The following is a 19,245-nucleotide window of genomic DNA, read 5'->3' on the forward strand; positions in this document are numbered from 1 at the left end:
TTAACACAGTCAAACATCACATGTCCCATGGCAGACACCGTAGAGGATGCAGGGAGGGAGGAGGTGCAATGGAGACACCTGGTGGAGGAGAGGAGGAGAGGAGAGGAGGAGGGGAAGGGAGGAGAGGAGGAGGAGAGGGGAGAGAGGAGAGGAGAGGAGAGGAAGAGAGGAGAGGAGGAGGAGAGGGGAAGAGGAGGAGAGGAGAGAAGGATAGGAGGGGAGAGAAGAGGGAGAAGAGGGAGAGGAGAGGAGGATAGGAAGAGGAGAGGAGGGGAGGGGAGGAGGAGAGGAAGAGAGGAGGAGAGGAGGATGAGAGGAGGAGGAGAGGAGAGGAAGGGAGGAGAGATGAGAGGGGGAGAGGAGAGGAGAGGAGAGGAGGAGGAGGAGGGGGATGAGAGAAGAGGAGGAGAGGAGAAGAGAGGAGAGGAGAGAGGAGGAGGGGAGAGGAGAGGAGGAGATGAGGAGGAGGGGGGATGAGAGAAGAGAAGGAGAGGAGAAGAGAGGAGAGGAGAGAGGAGGAGGGGAGAGGAGAGGAAGGGAGGAGAGATGAGAGGAGGAGGAGGAAAAGGGGAGATGAGAAGAGGAGAGGAGGGGGAGGCGAGGAGAAGAGGAGAGGAGAAGAGAGGAGAGGAAGGGAGGGGGAGAGGAGGAGAGGAGGGGAGAGGAGGAGAGGAGAGGAGAGGAGGAGAGGAGAAGAAGAGAGGAGAGATGAGAGGGGGAGAGGAGAGGAAGGGAGGAGAGGAAGGGAGGAGAGATGAAAGGGGGAGAGGAGAGGAGAGGAAAGGAGGAGAGGAGGTGGAGGGGAGGAGGATAGGAGGAGAGGAGAGGAAAGGGGGAGGAGGAGAAGTGAAAGTTAGGAGGAGAAGTGGAGGTTAGGAGGAGAGGAAGAGGAGGAGAGGAGAGTAGTGGAGGACAGGAGAGAAGAGGGAGAGGAGGAGAGACGAGGGGGAGATGAGGAGAGGAGGAGAGGAGAGAAGGATAGGAGGGGAGGAGAGAAGGAGGAAAAGAGGAGGAGATGACAGGAGGAGAGGAGGAGGAGGAGGATAGGAAGAGGAGAGGAGGAGGAGAGGAAGAGAGGAGGCACAGAGGAGGAGAGGTGAGGAGGAAGAGAGGAGGCACAGAGGAGGAGAGGAGAGGAAGAGGGGAGGAGGAGGATAGGGGGAGAGGAGAGGAGAGGAGAGGAGAGGAGGAGACATTTCCAGTTGTGATGATATTTCTTTTTACAGTTTGATTCAAATCTAACAAAGTATTTAAATCATCGATAAAAGAAGCTTCATTTTCAGTTTGATGATGAAGAAGAAGAAAACAGTGAGGGAGGAGGAGGAGGAGAGGAAGGAGGAGGGAGGAGGGATCTCTGTCAGCTGCAGGTGTCTCCTCCTCTTCCTCTTGAAGGAGAACATGTGAGCATCCTTGAAGTCTCATATGTTTAACTCGTCGTCTCCTGAACGTGAACCTGAACGTGAACGTGGGATGAGCTCTAAAATCATTCACTTCATGGTGAACGGGAGGCTGCAGCAGGCCGAGCTCGCTGCCCACTGCTCCGCTGCTGAGGTCACAGGTAAGGAAACACACACTAGCAGCATCATCATCATCATCATCATCATCATCATCACAATCACATCAGTAGTATTAATGTTATCATCATCATCATCAGTAGTATTAATGTTATCATCATCATCATCATCATCATCATCATCATCATCATCATCACATCAGTAGTAGTAGTAGTATTATATTTAACCTTCTGAGCTTTTGTTTGTTCAAAAACTAAAGATTATCTTTGAACAGGAAGTCATTCTACTGTATTAGAGTGAAGTACAAGTACTTCAAACTGTACTGGAGTAAAGTACAAGTACCTCAAACTGTACTACAGTAAAGTATTAGTACCTCAAACTGTACTACAGTAAAGTACAAGTACCTCAAACTGTACTACAGTGAAGTATTAGTACCTCAAACTGTACTACAGTAAAGTATTAGTACCTCAAACTGTACTGGAGTAAAGTACAAGTACCTCAAACTGTACTGGAGTAAAGTATAAGTACCTCAAACTGCACTACAGTAAAGTACAAGTACTTCAAACTGTACTGGAGTAAAGTACAAGTACCTCAAACTGTACTGGACTAAAGTACAAGTACTTCAAACCGTACTGGAGTAAAGTACTAGTACTTCAAACGGTACTACAGTAAAGTACAAGTACCTCAAACTGTAGTACAGTAGAGTAAAAGTACCTCAAACTGTAGTACAGTAGAGTACAAGTACCTCAAACTGTAGTACAGTAGAGTAAAAGTACCTCAAACTGTAGTACAGTAGAGTACAAGTACCTCTAACTGTAGTACAGTAGAGTACCTCTAACTGTACTATAGTAAAGTACTAGTACCTCAAACTGTACTACAGTAAAGTACAAGTACCTCAAACTGCACTACAGTAAAGTACTAGTACCTCAAACTATACTATAGTAAAGTACCTCAAACTGTACTACAGTAAAGTACAATATAAAGTAAATACTACAGTAAAGTACAAGTACCTCAAACTGTACTACAGTAAAGTACTAGTACCTCAAACTATACTACAGTAAAGTACTAGTACCTCAAACTATACTACAGTAAAGTACAAGTACCTCTAACTGTACTACAGTAAAGTACTAGTACCTCAAACTATACTACAGTAAAGTAGTAGTACCTCAAACTATACTACAGTAAAGTACAATATAAAGTAAATACTGCAGTAAAGTACTCTAATGCAGTACTTAAACATATTTAATGGTCTGTTAATAGAAACCTGACTGAAACATTAAATCCCATAAAGAACCCTTATATATGATATATATATTATATATAATATATATTATATATATATTATATATAATATATATTATATATATTATATATAATATATATGATATATATGATATATATTATATATATATCATATATAATATATATATAATATATATCATATATAATATATATTATATATATATATTATATATGATATATATATTATATATATTATATATTATATATGGCTCTGAGCGTCCCCGTGGTGGTCACATGGTTTATTCCCCCCAGTCTCCAGATGTCAGGATCATCGAGCACCTGTCAGCAGCACATGGAGATCAGCTCCTCACACACACAACCACACACACTACCTCACACATTATACACACACAACCACACACACAACCACACACACTACCTCACACACAACCACACACACAACCACACACACAACCACACACACATTACACACACACAACCACACACACATTACACACACACAACCACACACATTAAACACACTCTTTAAAACCACAAACTTTCACTTTCATTCATATGTGTTTACTCTGATGCACCCAGCTACGACAGGAAGTACTCGTTAAGGACTTTATTATCGTTGGTGCACACTGGTGAATTAAAAATGTTGTACAGTAAATAAACTCATTCTCTCCATATAAGGACAAAACCACTTCCTGTTCAAAGATGATCTTTAGTGTTTATACTCCTCCCTCTCTGCTGTAGTATTTCCATGTGATGCTTTACTGCAGTATTTTATGTACAGTATGAATATATGTAGTATTTAACTTTACTGTAGCTGTTAATGTATATAATGTATGATGTACTTCACTGCAGTACAGTTTGAGGTACTTTACTGTAGTAATACTGCATACTACATCACTATAATACTGCAGTACTTTTACTGTAATACTGCATACTACATCACTATAATACTGCAGTACTTTTACTATAATACTGCAGTACTTTTACTGTAATACTGCATACTACATCACTATAATACTGCAGTACTTTTACTGTAATACTGCATACTACATCACTCATAATACTGCAGTACTTTTACTGTAATACTGCATACTACATCACTATAATACTGCAGTACTTTTACTGTAATACTGCATACTACATCACTCATAATACTGCAGTACTTTTACTGTAATACTGCATACTACATCACTCATAATACTGCAGTACTTTTACTGTAATACTGCATACTACATCACTATAATACTGCAGTACTTTTACTGTAATACTGCATACTACATCACTATAATACTGCAGTACTTTTACTGTAATACTGCATACTACATCACTCAAAATACTGCAGTACTTTTACTGTAATACTGCATACTACATCACTATAATACTGCAGTACTTTTACTGTAATACTGCATACTACATCACTATAATACTGCAGTACTTTTACTGTAATACTGCATACTACATCACTATAATACTGCAGTACTTTTACTGTAATACTGCATACTACATCACTATAATACTGCAGTACTTTTACTGTAATACTGCATACTACATCACTCATAATACTGCAGTACTTTTACTGTAATACTGCATACTACATCACTATAATACTGCAGTACTTTTACTGTAATACTGCATACTACATCACTCATAATACTGCAGTACTTTTACTGTAATACTGCATACTACATCACTATAATACTGCAGTACTTTTACTGTAATACTGCATACTACATCACTATAATACTGCAGTACTTTTACTGCATACTGTTCTCTGTGGTCTCAGATCTGTTTCGGGCGGCGGCGGAGGTTTCTCCTCACCACATCTTGAAGATGTATAACAGGAGCGGCGGCGTGGTGAACATTTCTCCTCGGCTGGAGGCCAACAGCGAAGAATCGTTCTACCGGCTGGAGGTCGTGGCGTCGGATCTTCAGAGTGAGAGAAATAAATACTGACGGGTTCAAAACAGAATGAGAAAGAAAATATGTTTTAATGTGTGAGAAAGAAAGATAGAAAGACAGAAAGAAAGAAAAAGGAGGAAGATGAGGAAGGGTAAGAGAGTAAGAAGGAAAGAAAGAACTTTAAATAAGAACTTTAAGTTCACCCCGGCCACGGAGCTCGCTCTTTTTCTTTCCTCATCTTCTTCCTCCTTTTACCTTCTTTCTTTCTTTCTTTCTTTCTTTCTTTCTTTTGGATGTCTAACTGCTCATATCAACAACCTGACACACTGTGAAAAACTGTGAACTTGTCCTTTAATTCAATAATGAACTGAACATATCTAAACATTAAACTGCCTTCTATCAGTAAAAGTATTACATGCTTTTATTTTGAAATTATCTCATGATTGATCTCTCCTCCTTCCTGCAGGTGTAGCGCTGCCAACAGAGCTGGACAGTATGGAGTACAGGTGAGTTCCTCCTCACAGGTGATTCACTGGAGGCGGGGCTTCACTTTTAACTTCCTGTCTGCGTCACTTTTAACTTCCTGTCTGCATCACCTTTAACTTTTAACTTCCTGTCTGCGTCACCTTTAACTTTTAACTTCCTGTCTGCGTCTTCAGGCTGCATCACCTGGAGACCAAAGTGATCGAAGACGCGGGGAAGACTCCGGATATCATCTGTGAGCTGAAGAGCCAAGTGGAGTCTTTTAAGAGGAAGCTGGAGGTTCGTCACGCTCAGAAACACAATACAAAGATACACACACACGCGCGCACACACACACATAGACACACACACATAGATACACACAGACACACAGACACACAGACACACACAGATAGATACACACACACACAGACACACACACACACACAGACACACACACACACTCACACACATATACACACACACACACACAGACACACATAGACACACACACACACACACACATAGACACACACACATAGATACACACAGACACATAGATACACACACACAGACACACACACACACACACAGAGACACACACACTCACACACATATACACACACACACACACAAACACACACATACACACACAGATAGACACACACACACACACAGATAGACACACACACACACACACACAGAGACACACACACACGCACAGACACACACACACACACAGACAGACACACACACACAGACACACACACACACACACACAGACAGACACACATTCACACACATACACACACACACACACACACACACACACACACACACACACACACACATACACACACAGATAGACACACACACACACACACACACAGATAGACACACACACACACACACAGAGACACACACACACACAGAGACACACACACACACAAACACAAACAGACACACATTCACACACATACACACACACACAGATAGACACACTCACACACACACACACACACACACACACACACACACACACACACACACACACACACACACACACACACACACACACACACACACACACACACACACACACTAATAAAGTTTGCTGTGTGTCAGAGCGTGGAGCATCTGAGCTGGATGGGTTTGTTCCGGGACGACGGCGAGCAGCAGCCGTGCCTCAACGCTACGAGGCCTCAGCTGAGCGTGGAGGAGGAACGCCAGCTGGTCCGCAGGAAGTTCATCAACATGAGGTCCATATGCTCGTTTGGTGCCAAACACTTAAGGAAGGATGGACGGAAGGAAGGGAAGAAGGAAAGGAAGAAAAGAAGGAAAGGAGGGAAGGAAGGAAGGAAGGAAAGGATTGAGGGAGGGAGGAAAGGAAGAAAGGAAGGAAGGAAGGAAGGAAGGAGAGAGGGAGGGAGGGAGGAAAGGAAGAAAGGAAGAAGGAAGGAAGGAGAGAGGGACGGAGGGAGGAAGAAGGAAGGAAGGAAGGAAGGAAGGAAGGAAGGAGAGAGGGAAGGAGGGAGGGAGAGAGGAAAGAAGGAAAGGAAGGAAGGAAGGACAGAGGAAAGAAGGAAGGAAGGGAAGAGGGAGGGAGGGAGGGAAGGAAGGAAAGGAGGGAGAAAGAAGGAAGGAAGGAAAGAAGGAAGAGAGGAAAGAAAGAAGGAGGAAGGGAGGGAGGGCAGAGGAAAGCAGGAAGGAAGGAAGGAAGGAACAAGGAAGGAAGGAAAGGACATAAACATTTAGATTTGTGTTTTCCTGTGTTGTCGTAGCTCTCTGCAGGTGACTGAAGAAGTGAGAGAGCATCTAAAAACTCCCATTTTTGACAACTGGTGAGTACACACACACACACACACACACACACACACACACACACACACACACACACACACAGAAGAAATGAGGGAGGAAGAAGGAAGGAAAGGAAGGAGGAAGGAAGGAGGAAAGAAGCAAGGAAGGAAGGAGGGAGGAAGAAAGAAGGAAAGGAGGTAGGAAAGAAGAAGGAAGGAAGGGAGGATGAAGGAAGGAAGGGAGGATGAAGGAAGGAAGGGAGGAAAGAAGAAAAGGAGGGAGGAAGGAAAGGAAGGAAAGGACGGAAGGACGGAGCGACAGAGTAAAGAAGGAAAGGAAGGAAGGAAGAGTAAAAACAGACACACAGAAGAAATGAGGGAGGAAGGAAGGAAGGGAGGAAAAAGGAGGGAGGAAGAAGGAAGGAAATGAGAGGAAGGAGGGGAGGGAGGGAGGAAGAAGGAAGGAAATGAGGGAGGAAGGAAGAAGGAAGGAAGGGAGGATGAAGGAAGGAAGGGAGGATGAAGGAAGGAAAGGAGGAAAGAAGGAAAGGAGGGAGGAAGGATGGAAGGAGGAAGAAGGAAGGAAAGGACGGAAGGACGGAGCAAGGAAGGTAGGAGGGAGGAAGGAGGGAGGAAGGATGGAAGGAGGAAGAAGGAAAAGAAGGAAAGGAAAGAAGCAAGGAAGGGAGGAAGGAAGGGATGGAAGGACAGAGCAAGGAAGGTAGGAGGGAGGAAGGAGGGAGGAACAAAGGAAGGACAGAGGAAGAGAAGAAGGAAGGAAGGGAGGATGAAGGAAGGAAAGGAGGAAAGAAGGAAAGGAGGGAGGGAGGAAGGATGGAAGGGAGGAAGAAGGAAGGAAAAGAAGAAGGAACAAAATTGAGGGAGGAAGAAGAAGGAAGGAAAGGAGGAAGAAGGAAGGAGGAAAAGAAGGAAAGGAAAGAAGCAAGGAAGGGAGGAAGGAAAGGACGGAGCAAGGACGGAAGGACGGAGCAAGGAAGGTAGAAAGGAGGAAGGAGGGAGGAAGAAGGAAGGGAGGGTGAAGGAAGGAAGGGAGGAAGAAGGAAGGAAAGGAGGGAGGAAGGAAGAAGGAAGGAAGGAGGAAGAAGGAAAGGAGATGAAGGAAAGGACGGAAGGACGGAGCAAGGAAGGTTAGGAGGGAGGAAGAAGGAAGGACAGAGGAAAAGAAGGAAAGGAAGGAAGCAAGAGCACACACACACACACACACACACACACACACAGACACACACACACACTCACCTGTGCTGTGGCAGGCAGTGGGAGGAGGCGGAGATGCTGGTGCTCCTCCAGGTGATGTACACAGACCTGGACTTCCTGACGGCCTTCCACATGGAACAGGAAGTGCTGCAGAACTTCCTGTTTGAGGTTTACTGTCACTACAACAACATCCCCTTCCACAACTTCCAGCACTGCTTCTGCGTCACTCAGATGGTGAGAAAAAAAAAGAAAAGAAAAGAGAGAAACAACTTCATTTAAAAAACATCTAATGAAAAGAAACATTTTCAGATGATCTCTCTCTCTCTCTCTTTCCCCCTCCTCTCCCTCTTCCTCCCTCCCTCTCTCTCTCTCTCCCTCTTCCCCTTTCTCTCTCTCTCTCTCTCTCCCCCCCCCCCCCTTCTCTCCCTCTCTCTCTCTCCCCCCTCTCTCTCGCCATCTCTCTCTCTCTCTCCCTCCCTCTCCCTCTCTCTCTCTCTCCTTTCTCTGTCTCTCCGTCTCTCTCCCCCTCTCCTGTCTCTCTCTCCCTCTCTCCTCCCTCCTCTCTCTCTCCCTCTCCTCTCTCTCTCTCTCCTCCCTCTCTCTCCCCCTCCCTCTCTCTCTCCCTTCCTCTCTCTCCTTTCTCTTTGTCTCTCTCTGTCCGCCTCCCCCTCTGTCTCTCTCTCTCCCTCTCTGTCTCTCTGTCTCTCTCCCTCCCTCTCTCTCTCTGTCTCTCCCCCTCCCTCTCTCTCTCCCTCTCCCCTTCTCTCCCCCCTCTTCTCTCCTCTCTCTCTCACCCTCTCTCTCTCCCTCTCTCCCCCTCTCAATCTCTCTCCCCTCCTCTCCCCCCTCCCTCTCCCTCCCTCTATCCCCCCCCTCTCTCTCTCTCCCTCCCTCTCTCCCTCCCCCCCCTCTCTAGATGTACGGACTGATCTGGCTCACAGATCTCAGGAATAAATTATCTAGGATGGATTTGCTGATCATGTTGACCTCGGCTCTGTGCCACGACCTCGATCACCCCGGATACAACAACGTCTACCAGGTCTCCTCTCTCTCTCTCTCTTTAACTCTCACTCCCTCTCTCTGTCTCTCTCTGTCTCTCTCTCTCTCTCTCTCTTTAACTCTCACTCCCTCTCACTCCCTCAACTCCCCCCCCCTCTCTCTCTTTAACTCCCCCCCTCTCTCTGTCTCTCTCTCTCTTTAACTCTCACTCCCTCTCTCTATCTCTCTTTCCCCCCCCTCTCTCTCTCTCTCTCTTTAACTCTCACTCCCTCTCTCTCTCTCTCTTTAACTCCCCCCCTCTCTCCCTCTCTCTCTTTAACTCTCTCTTTAACTCTCTCTCTCTCTCTCTCTCTCACTCACTCTCCACTCCCCCCCCCCCCTCTGATTATTAACCTCCATGTTTTGTGTTTGAACACAGATCAACGCTCAGACTGACTTGGCTCTTCGTTATAATGATATTTCACCTCTGGAGAATCACCACTGTGCCGTCGCCTTCGGCATCCTGTCGAAGGTACGTGTTCAGCTTCACCTGCTCACCTAGCTCCACCTGCTCACCTAGCTTCACCTTCTCAGCTCCACCTGCTCCCCTAGCTTCACCTGCTCAGCTCCACCTGCTCAGCTTCACCTGCTCCCCTAGCTCCACCTGTTCAGCTCCACCTGCTCAGCTCCACCTGCCCCCCTAACTCCACCTGCTCAGCTTCACCTGCTCAGCTTCACCTGCACAGCTCCACCTGCCCCCCTAACTCCACCTGCTCAGCTTCACCTGCACAGCTCCACCTGCCCCCCCTAACTCCACCTGCTCAGCTTCACCTGCTCAGCTTCACCTGCACAGCTCCACCTGCTCACCTAGCTTCACCTGCTCAGCTTCACCTGCTCAGCTTCACCTGCACAGCTCCACCTGCTCACCTAGCTTCACCTGCTCAGCTCCACCTGCTCACCTAGCTTCACCTGCACAGCTCCACCTGCTCACCTTGCTCCAGCTGTGTAACAGACAGTTAACAGAGCTTATTTATGTGCACAAGTAACAAGACAAACAAATAATAATGCACAAATAAGGTTCTTATTTAATTAGAAATCTGACAGATTAAGATATCTGCATTACAAAAGAGGTATTTATAATATATTTTGAGGGTTTTTTGCAGGTAAATATCCACGAAATGTGATTTATTAACATTAAATAACACTTTGGGACTCGCTCCCTCAGGACATTCGCCAGGCACCAACTCTGGACAATTTTAAATCTCTGTTGAAAAGGCACTGGTTCCTGCAGGCTTTTGCTAAATGTGTATGTTTGTCTGTGTTTCTTGTTATTGTGAAGCGACCTTGGGTTTTATGAAAGGCGCTATATAAAATAAAGTTATTATTATTTATTATTATTATTAAAATCTTACAAAAGTTGTATTTAATTCACAATTGGCCTCAGAAGTAAGTGTGGGAAAGTGTTTGTGTCAAATAAATGTAGATAAAAATAAATCACAAATCTATTTACATTGAATTATTGCTTCTTATGAATAATATAATCTGAGATGAAATGCAATCCGATAAAAAGCATCTCAGGAGGATTTAAAACCTGTTTGACTGATTAACTACAATATTAAAATAATCATCATATATTTCACACAGCAAATATTAACCCTTAAACAGACCTTACTAGTTATGTCATTTGCACCTCAAGTAAGGAAGGAATGAAGGAAAGAAGGAAGGAAGGAAAGGACGGAAGAAGGAAGGAAAGGAGGAAGGAAGGGAAGCAAGGGAGGAAGAAGGAAGGAAAGGAAGGAGGGAGGGAGAAAGGAAGGAGGAAGGAAAGGAGGGAAGAAGGAAGGAAAGGAGGAAGGAAGGGAAGCAAGGGAGGAAGAAGGAAGGAAAGGAAGGAGGAAGGGAAGGAAGGGAGGAAGAAGGAAGGAAAGGAAGGAGGGAGGAAGGAAGGAAGGAAGGAAGGAAGGAAAGGAGGGAATAAGGAAGGAAAGGAGGGAGGAAGGGAAGGAAGGGAGGAAGAAGGAAGGAAAGGAAGGAGGGAGGGAGGAAGGAAGGAAGGTAGGAAGGAAAGGAGGGAAGAAGGAAGGAAAGGATGGAGGAAGGGAAGGAAGGGAGGGAGGAAGAAGGAAGGAAAGGAGGGAGGAAGGAAGAAGGAAGGACAGATGAAGGAAGGAAGAATGGACAGAAGGAGGGAACATTTACCCTAACAGCTGACTTAGATCTGAGGAAGGAAGGAAGGAAGGAAGGACGGACAGATGAAGGAAGGAAGGAAGGAAGGAAGGAAGGAAGGAAGGAGGAAGGAAGGTTCAAACTCTACATTTAAATGAACTGTTTCTCTTTCCTGTTGCAGCCAGAATGCAACATCCTAAAGAACCTGACGAGCGAGCAGTACAAACACATCCGAGGAGAATGATCAAGTGAGTCTCAGTCAGTCGGTCGGCCTCCTCCTGAACCTTTAACCCTCCTGCAGTGCTCCCGGGTCAGATTGACCCCATCTCCTTTGACTGTTCCTCACTTCCTTCCTTCTCTCCTTACTTCCTTCCTCCTTCCTTCCTTCCTTCCTTTCTATCTTTCCTCTCCTTACTGTCTTCTCTTTTCCTCCTTCCTTCCTTCATTTCCTTTTTCTCACTTCCTTCCTTCCTCATTTCCTTCCTTCCTTCCTTCCTTCCTTCCTCATTTCCTTTTTTCTCACTTCCTAGCTTCCTCTTTCCTTCCTTCCTCATTTCCTTTTTCTCACTTCCTTCCTTCCTCTTTCCTCCCTTCCTTCCTTCCTTCCTCATTTACTTCCTTCCTCTTTTCCTCCTTCCTTCCTTCCTTTCTATCTTTCCTCTCCTTACTGTCTTCCTCTTTTCCTCCTTCCTTCCTTCCTTCCTTCCTCATTTCCTTTTTCTCACTTCCTTTCTTCCTCTTTCCTTCCTTCCTTCCTTCCTTCCTTCCTCTTTCCTTCCTTCCTTCCTCATTTCCTTCCTTCCTTCCTTCCCTTTTTCTCACTTCCTTCCTTCCTCTTTCCTCCCTTCCTTCCTTCCTTCCTTCCTCCCTCTTTTCCTCCCTTCCTTCCTTTCTTCTTTCCTTCTCCCCTCCCTTCCTTCGTTCCTTCCTTCCTTGACCTGAGGGTTAAACAGTTTAAATGTTCAGAGTTTAATTTTTTAATCTTGAGTTATTGTTTTATATTCTCAGATGTATTTTGGCCACAGACATGGCGAGACACAACGAGATCCTCAACAAGTTTAAAATCATGCAGCCGGTGTTGGACTTCAGAAACAAGGATCATAAAGAAGTGGTAAAGAAAGACAAAGTGACAGGAAGTTGCAGCTCATTTTTAGGCTTCCTTCACAATAAAAGCTTTTTTCTCTCCACGTATTATAGTTTCATTATTTCCATCACTAGGTTTTTAATGTACTGTTGAATAATAATAATTACCCCTCCTGTTGTCCTCGAGTCAAGGAAGGAAGGAAGGGAGGGAGGATGAAGAAGGAAGGGAGGAAAGAAGGAAAGGAGGGAGGGAGGAAGAAGGAAGAAGGCAAAGGAGGAAGGGAGGATGAAGGAAGGAAAGGAGGGGAAAGGAAGGAAGGAAGGGATGAGGAAGGGAGGATGAAGGAAGGAAGGGAGGGAGGGTGAAGGAAGGAAAGGAGGAAAGAAGGAAAGGAGGGAGGGAGGAAGGATGGAAGAAGGAAGAAGGGAGGAAGAAGGAAGGAAATGAGGGGGAAGGAAGGAGGAAGAAGGAAGGATATGAGGGAGGAAGGAAGGGAGGAAAGGAGGGAGGAAGGAAGGGAGGAAAGGAGGGAGGAAGGAAGGGAGGAAAGGAGGGAGGAAGGAAGAAGGAAGCAAAGGAGGAAGGAAGGGAGGATTAAGGAATTAAAGGAAGGAAAGGAAGGAGGAAAAGAAGGAAAGGAAAGAAGCAAGGAAGGGAGGATGATGGAGCAAATAAGGAAGGGAGGAAGGATGAAGGAAAGAAAGGAGGAAAGAAGGAAGGACAGAGGAAAGAAGGAAAGGAAGGAAGGAAGGGAGAGTAAAAACAGACAGGGTCAATTTGACCCGGGAGGACGACAGGAAGGTTAAATAAGATATTAGAGTTACAGGATTTAAATTTTACATACCACTGACACGCTTCCAGCTCTTATTTTGAAAAGGCCTGTCAGCTTACCTGTGTGTGTGTGTGTGTGTGTGTGTGTGTGTGTGTGTGTGTGTGTGTGTGTGTGTGTGTGTGTGTTTCCAGCTGATGAAGATCATGGTGAAGGTGAGCGACATCTCCAACGAGGCGAGGCCGATGACGGTGGCCGAGCCGTGGCTGGACTGTCTGCTGCAGGAGTTCTTCAACCAGGTTTATACCCTCACTTTAACAGACAGATAAACAGGAAGTGACTGACTGTATACCCTCACTTTAACGGACAGATAAACAGGAAGTGAATGAGATAAACAGGAAGTGACTGACTGTATACTCTCACTTTGACAGATAAACAGGAAGTGACTGAGATAAACAGGAAGTGACTGACTATATACTCTCACTTTAACAGACAAATGTCTTTTATTTTGAAATTTGATGCCCAAAATGCCATATCTATTGCCATGTGTTTTACTGAAATGAATAGTGAATAGTTTTAATAAGATAGTAGTTATGAGGATTTGCACAATATTTTCACCCTTACATTCGATTTGGGATCAAATTTAACACATTTTTAAAAATGTGACAGCTGTAAAATCACCCTAAATGTTCTTTTACCCTGAAATTTGATGACTTAAAGTGACCAAATATCCACTAAAATTAAAATATTTAAAAATATTATGATTACTTCTGGGTTAAATTATCTCTGTATCTATGTCCATGTGTTTTAGTGAAATGAATAGTTAATAGTTTTAATAAGATTGTAGTTATGAGGATGTCTTTTTATGATGTAGCAGTGAAGACTGATGGCTCTAATGGTTCTACAATAAACCCCACACTTCCACAAAGCTCTGCTCATTTTACACTTTACATAGAAAATCACATTTAACCACCAAAAAGAGATGGAAACATGACTAAAAAGAGACTTAAAACTGACTAAATAAACCTAAAAAATACTAAAAAGAGACATAAAAATGACTAAAAACAACCTACAGTTAGTCTGGGTAACAGCTGCCATCTTGTTACCATGGCAACGTAGAGATGGAGAGACTAAAGAGACTCAAAAACTACCAAATAAAAGACATTTCCATCATTATGTCTGTTATATTTTCATGTCTGAGGTAAAATAAGACATGATGTGTGATAGCCGTTTAGTGGTGTAAAAGCTAAGCTGCTATCTAGTTACCATGGCAACGTAGCGATGGAGAGACTAAAGAAACCCAAAACTACTAGCCATCTTTTATTGCTATGTTATATTTTCATGTCTGAGGTAAAATAGGACGTGATGTTGTGTGATATGAGCTGTTTAGTGGTGTAAAAGCTAAGCTACCATCTAGTTACCATAGCAACGTAGAGATGGAGAGACTAAAGAAACCCAAAACTACTACTTATCTTTTATTGCTATGTTATATTTTCATGTCTGAGGTAAGATAGGACATGATGTTGTGTGATAGGAGCTGTTTAGTGGTGTAAAAGCTAAGCTGCTATGTAGTTACCATAGCAACGTATTACGCACATTTATTGATCAGTCAGATTATCGACTATTGATGCTTCAGTTAGCTAAAAGTAGCGTCTCAGTGAGTAACGTCTCTTCTACTGTTGGTTTGTTGTATTTTATGGAGAGCAGAGTGACACAGAGAAACTTAAAGGTCTTCCCGTGACGCCGTTCATGGACCGAGACAAAGTGTCCAAACCGTCGTCTCAGACCAACTTCATCCGGTTCGTCCTCCTGCCGCTCCTCACCGAGCTCACCAAGCTGTTCCCCTGTCTGGAGGTAAAATACAAAACATCACGGCTGCTTCTCACCGACAGGAATGTTGATGATTAGACAAAAAGGAGGGAGGGAGGGAGGTAGGATGAAGGATGGAAGGGAGGAAGGAAGAGAAAGAAGGACAGAGGAAAGAAGTAAAGTAGGGGGGAGGGAGGGAGGTAGGAAGAAGGAAGGATGGAAGGAGGTAGGAAGAAGGAAGGATGGAGGAAGGAAGGAAGGGGGGGGAGAAAGGAAAAGAGGAAGGGAGAAGGAGGGAGGAAGGTAGGAAGAAGGGAGGAAAGGAGGGAGGAAGGATGAAGGATGGAAGGGAGGAAGGTAGGGAGGAAAGAAGGACGGATGGAAGGACGGACAGTAGGAGGGAAGGAAGGGAGGAAGAACGGACAGAAAGAAGGACAGACAGAAGGAAGGAAGGGAGCAAAGAAGGAAGAAAGGAAGGAAAGAAGGAAGGACGAACAGATGGAGGGCAGGAGGAAAGGAAGGAAGGAAGGGAGGAAAGAAGGAGGGAAGGAAGGACAGAAGGAAGGACAGAAGGAAGGAAAGCAGGAAGGACGGACAGAAGGAAGGAAAGAAGAGAGGAAGGAAGGAAGAACGGACAGAAGGGAGGAAAGAAGGAGGGAAGGAAGGACAGAAGGACGGGCGGAAGGAAGGACAGAAGGAAGGAAGGAAGGAAGGAAGGAAGGAAGGAAGGAAGGAAGGGAGGAAAGAAAGAAGGAAGGAAGGAAGGGAGGAAAGAGTAACTAGTAATCTATTACATTTACCCGTTGTCCTGCAGCAACACATCCTGGAGCCGGCGCGGCGGGCCCTGGAGTATTACTCTGACATGGAGAGAGCCACCAAAGAGGAAGGAGGGAACCCCAAACCGTGAGGAGGAAGAGTCCAGCGTGTGTGTGTGTGTGTTAGTGTGTGTGTGTGTTAGTGTGTGTGTGTGTTAGTGTGTGTGTGTTACAAACATCTGAAAACATGTTTGATGTGTTTTACAGTTTATTGTGAAGTGATGTGATCTTACTGTAGATGTCTGTTCATTATCTGGAGCAGGAGGGTCAAAGTGATTTTAGGTCAAAGGAAGGAAGGAAGGAAGGAGGGAAGGAAGGAAGGACAAACAGAAGGAAGGAAGGAAGGAAAGATGGAATGAAAGAAAAAGAAGACAGGAAGGAAAGAGGGAAGGAATGAAGGAAAGAAGGACAGAAGAAAGGAAAAGACGACAGGAAGGAGAGAGGGAAGGAATCAAGGAAAGAAATAAGGAAGAAAGGAAAGATGGAAGGAAAGAAAAAGAAAATCAGACAGGAAGGAAAGAGGGAAGCAAGGAAGGAAGGAAAGAGGGAAGGAAGGAAGGAAGGACAGAAGAAAGGAAAAGACGACAGGAAGGAGATAGTTACATAATGAAGGAATGAAAAGTTATAAAGGAAAGATGGAAGGAAGGAAGGAAGGAAGGACAGATGGAAGGAAGGAAGTAAGGAAGGAAGGACAGACGGAAGGGAGGAAGGAAGGAAGGAAGGAAGGAAGGGAAGGAAAAAGGACAGAATAAAGGAAAAGATGACAGGAAGGAGAGAGGGAAGGAATGAAGGAAAGAAGGAAGAAAGGAAAGAAAGAAGGAAGGACAGAAGGAAGGAAAAGACAGGAAGGAGAGAGGGACATAATGAAGGAATGAAAGAAGTTATAAAAGAAAGATGGAAGGAAGGAAGGAAGGAAGGAAGGACAGATGGAAGGAAGGACAGATGGAAGGAAGGAAGGAAAGACAAATGGAAGGAAGGAAGGGAAGGAAAAAGGACAGAAGAAAGGAAAAGATGTCAGGAAGGAGAGAGGGAAGGAAGGAAGGACAGATGTAATGAAAAGAAGACAGGAAGGAAAGAGGGAAGAAAGGAAGGGAAGAAGGAAGGAAGGAAAGATGGAAGGAAGGACAGATAAAAGGAAAAGAAGACAGGAAGGAAAGAAAGAAAATAAGTCAGAAAGGAAAGAGGGAAGAAAGGAAGGGAAGAAGGAAGGAAGGAAGGACAGAAGGAAGGAAAGTGGGCCAAACTGGACCCCTCGGCGGCCGGTCCTGGCCCACGGGCCGCATGTTTGACCTCCTGCTCGAGGTTAATATCACCTTGTGTCTTGAGGTGAAACGGCGCCATCTGGTGGACAACCTGTTCATGTTCTCAATAAAAGAGTTTGATTATATTAAAAAGGAAAAATCAGCTTTTCTTCTTCTTTCTGTTCAAATATTAAAACACTTAACTAATCTTCAATAAGAGCCGTAAAAAAACTAGGAAGGAAGGGAGGAAGGACAGAGGGAAGGAAGGGAAGACAGACAGAAGGAAGGAAGGAGGGATGGAAGGAAGGGAGGAAAGGAAGAAAGGAAGGACAGATGGAAGGAAGGAAGGTAGGAAAGAAGGAAAGATGGAAGGAAGGATGGAAGGGAGGAAAGAAGGAGGGAAGGAAGGACAGACGGAAGGAAGGACGGAAGGAGGGAAGGAAGGACAGAAGGAGGGAAGGAAGAACAGAAGGAGGGAAGGAAGGACAGAAGGAAGGAAGGAGGGAAGGAAGGAAGGAAGGGAGGAAGGAGGGAAGGAAGGACGGAAAGAAGGAAGGAAGGGAGAAAAGAAGGAAGGAAGGAAGGAGGGAAGGAAGGAAGGAAGGAAGGAAGGGAGGAAGGAGGGAAGGAAGGACGGAAAGAAGGGAGAAAAGAAGGAAGAAAGGAAGGACAGAAGGAAGGAAGGATGGAGGGGAGGAAAGAAGGAGGGAAGGAAAGATGGACGGAAGGACGGATGGAAGGAGGGAAAGAAGGAAAGGAGGAAGAATGGACAGAAGGAAGGAAAGAGGGAAAGAGGGAAGGAAGGAAGGAAGGAAAGAGGGAAGGAAGGAAGGAAGGAAGGAACATTTACTCTAACAGATGAAAACATTGGTTAGAAAATTAGAAGTCATCAAATGTAATAAGTTACATTACTTATTTCATGTTAAACAGAGTAACTAGTAATCTATTAGATGTTAAACAGAGTAACTAGTAATCTAATCTATTACATGTTAAACAGAGTAACTAGTAATATCTATTACATGTTAAACAGAGTAATCTATTAGATGTTAAACAGAGTAACTAGTAATCAGTAATCTATTACATGTTAAACAGAGTAATCTATTAGATGTTAAACAGAGTATCTAGTAATCTAATCTATTACATGTTAAACAGAGTAATCTATTACATGTTAAACAGAGTAATCTATTAGATGTTAAACAGAGTAATCTATTACATGTTAAACAGAGTAACTAGTAATATCTATTACATGTTAAACAGAGTAATCAGTAATCTATTACATGTTAAACAGAGTAATCTATTACATGTTAAACAGAGTAACTAGTAATCTAATCTATTACATGTTAAACAGAGTAATCTATTACATGTTAAACAGAGTAACTAGTAATCTAATCTATTACATGTTAAACAGAGTAATCTATTACATGTTAAACAGAGTAACTAGTAATATCTATTACATGTTAAACAGAGTAATCAGTAATCTATTACATGTTAAACAGAGTAATCTATTACATGTTAAACAGAGTAACTAGTAATCTAATCTATTACATGTTAAACAGAGTAATCTATTACATGTTAAACAGAGTAACTAGTAATCTAATCTATTACATGTTAAACAGAGTAATCTATTACATGTTAAACAGAGTAATCTATTACATGTTAAACAGAGTAATCTATTACAAAAACAAAAAACACATTGAAACAGAAATGAAACCCGAAGCGTCTTTTCTTCACCGTTTGAAGGTAAATTTATTTTTCAACGACTTCATTTACAAATCAAAGAAAGTGCAATCATGTTTTCTTCCTGTACGAGTGATACGTCTGATAAATATTTAAGAGTTAAAAGTAAAAAATAACCAGAGCTTATAACATTTAGTGTATTTCAAAAGAAAAAAAAAATTAAATAAAAAAAAAAAAAAAGAAAAATGCCCAAAATAAATCATTATATACACACAGAGAGTTATTACTATACATTCTGTTGGCTTTAAAGGAAGGGAGGGAGGAAGGGAGGGAGGGAGGGAGGGAGGAAGGAAGGGAAGAAGAAGGAAGGAAGGAAAGGAGGGAGGAAGGAAAGGAAGGAGGAAAGGAAGGAGGGAGGAAAGGAGGGAGGAAGGAAGGAATGGAGGGAAAGGAGGGAGGAAGAAGGAATGGAAGGAGGGAAAGGAAGGGAAGGGAGGAATGACGGAAGGAAGGAAGGGAGGAAGGAAAGGAGGGAAGGAAGGGAAGGGAGGAAG

The 19,245-nt window shown here is 43.9% G+C and overlaps 1 pseudogene; it reads left to right on the forward strand.

The window, feature by feature from the left end:
* Window positions 1-1,470: 1,470 nt before the first annotated feature.
* On the forward strand, window positions 1,471-15,865 carry LOC128354607 (high affinity cGMP-specific 3',5'-cyclic phosphodiesterase 9A-like; annotated as a pseudogene).
* The last annotated feature ends 3,380 nt before the right edge of the window (window positions 15,866-19,245 follow it).

Source organism: Scomber japonicus, chromosome 24, assembly GCF_027409825.1.
Source record: "Scomber japonicus isolate fScoJap1 chromosome 24, fScoJap1.pri, whole genome shotgun sequence".
Lineage (NCBI taxonomy): Eukaryota > Metazoa > Chordata > Actinopteri > Scombriformes > Scombridae > Scomber > Scomber japonicus.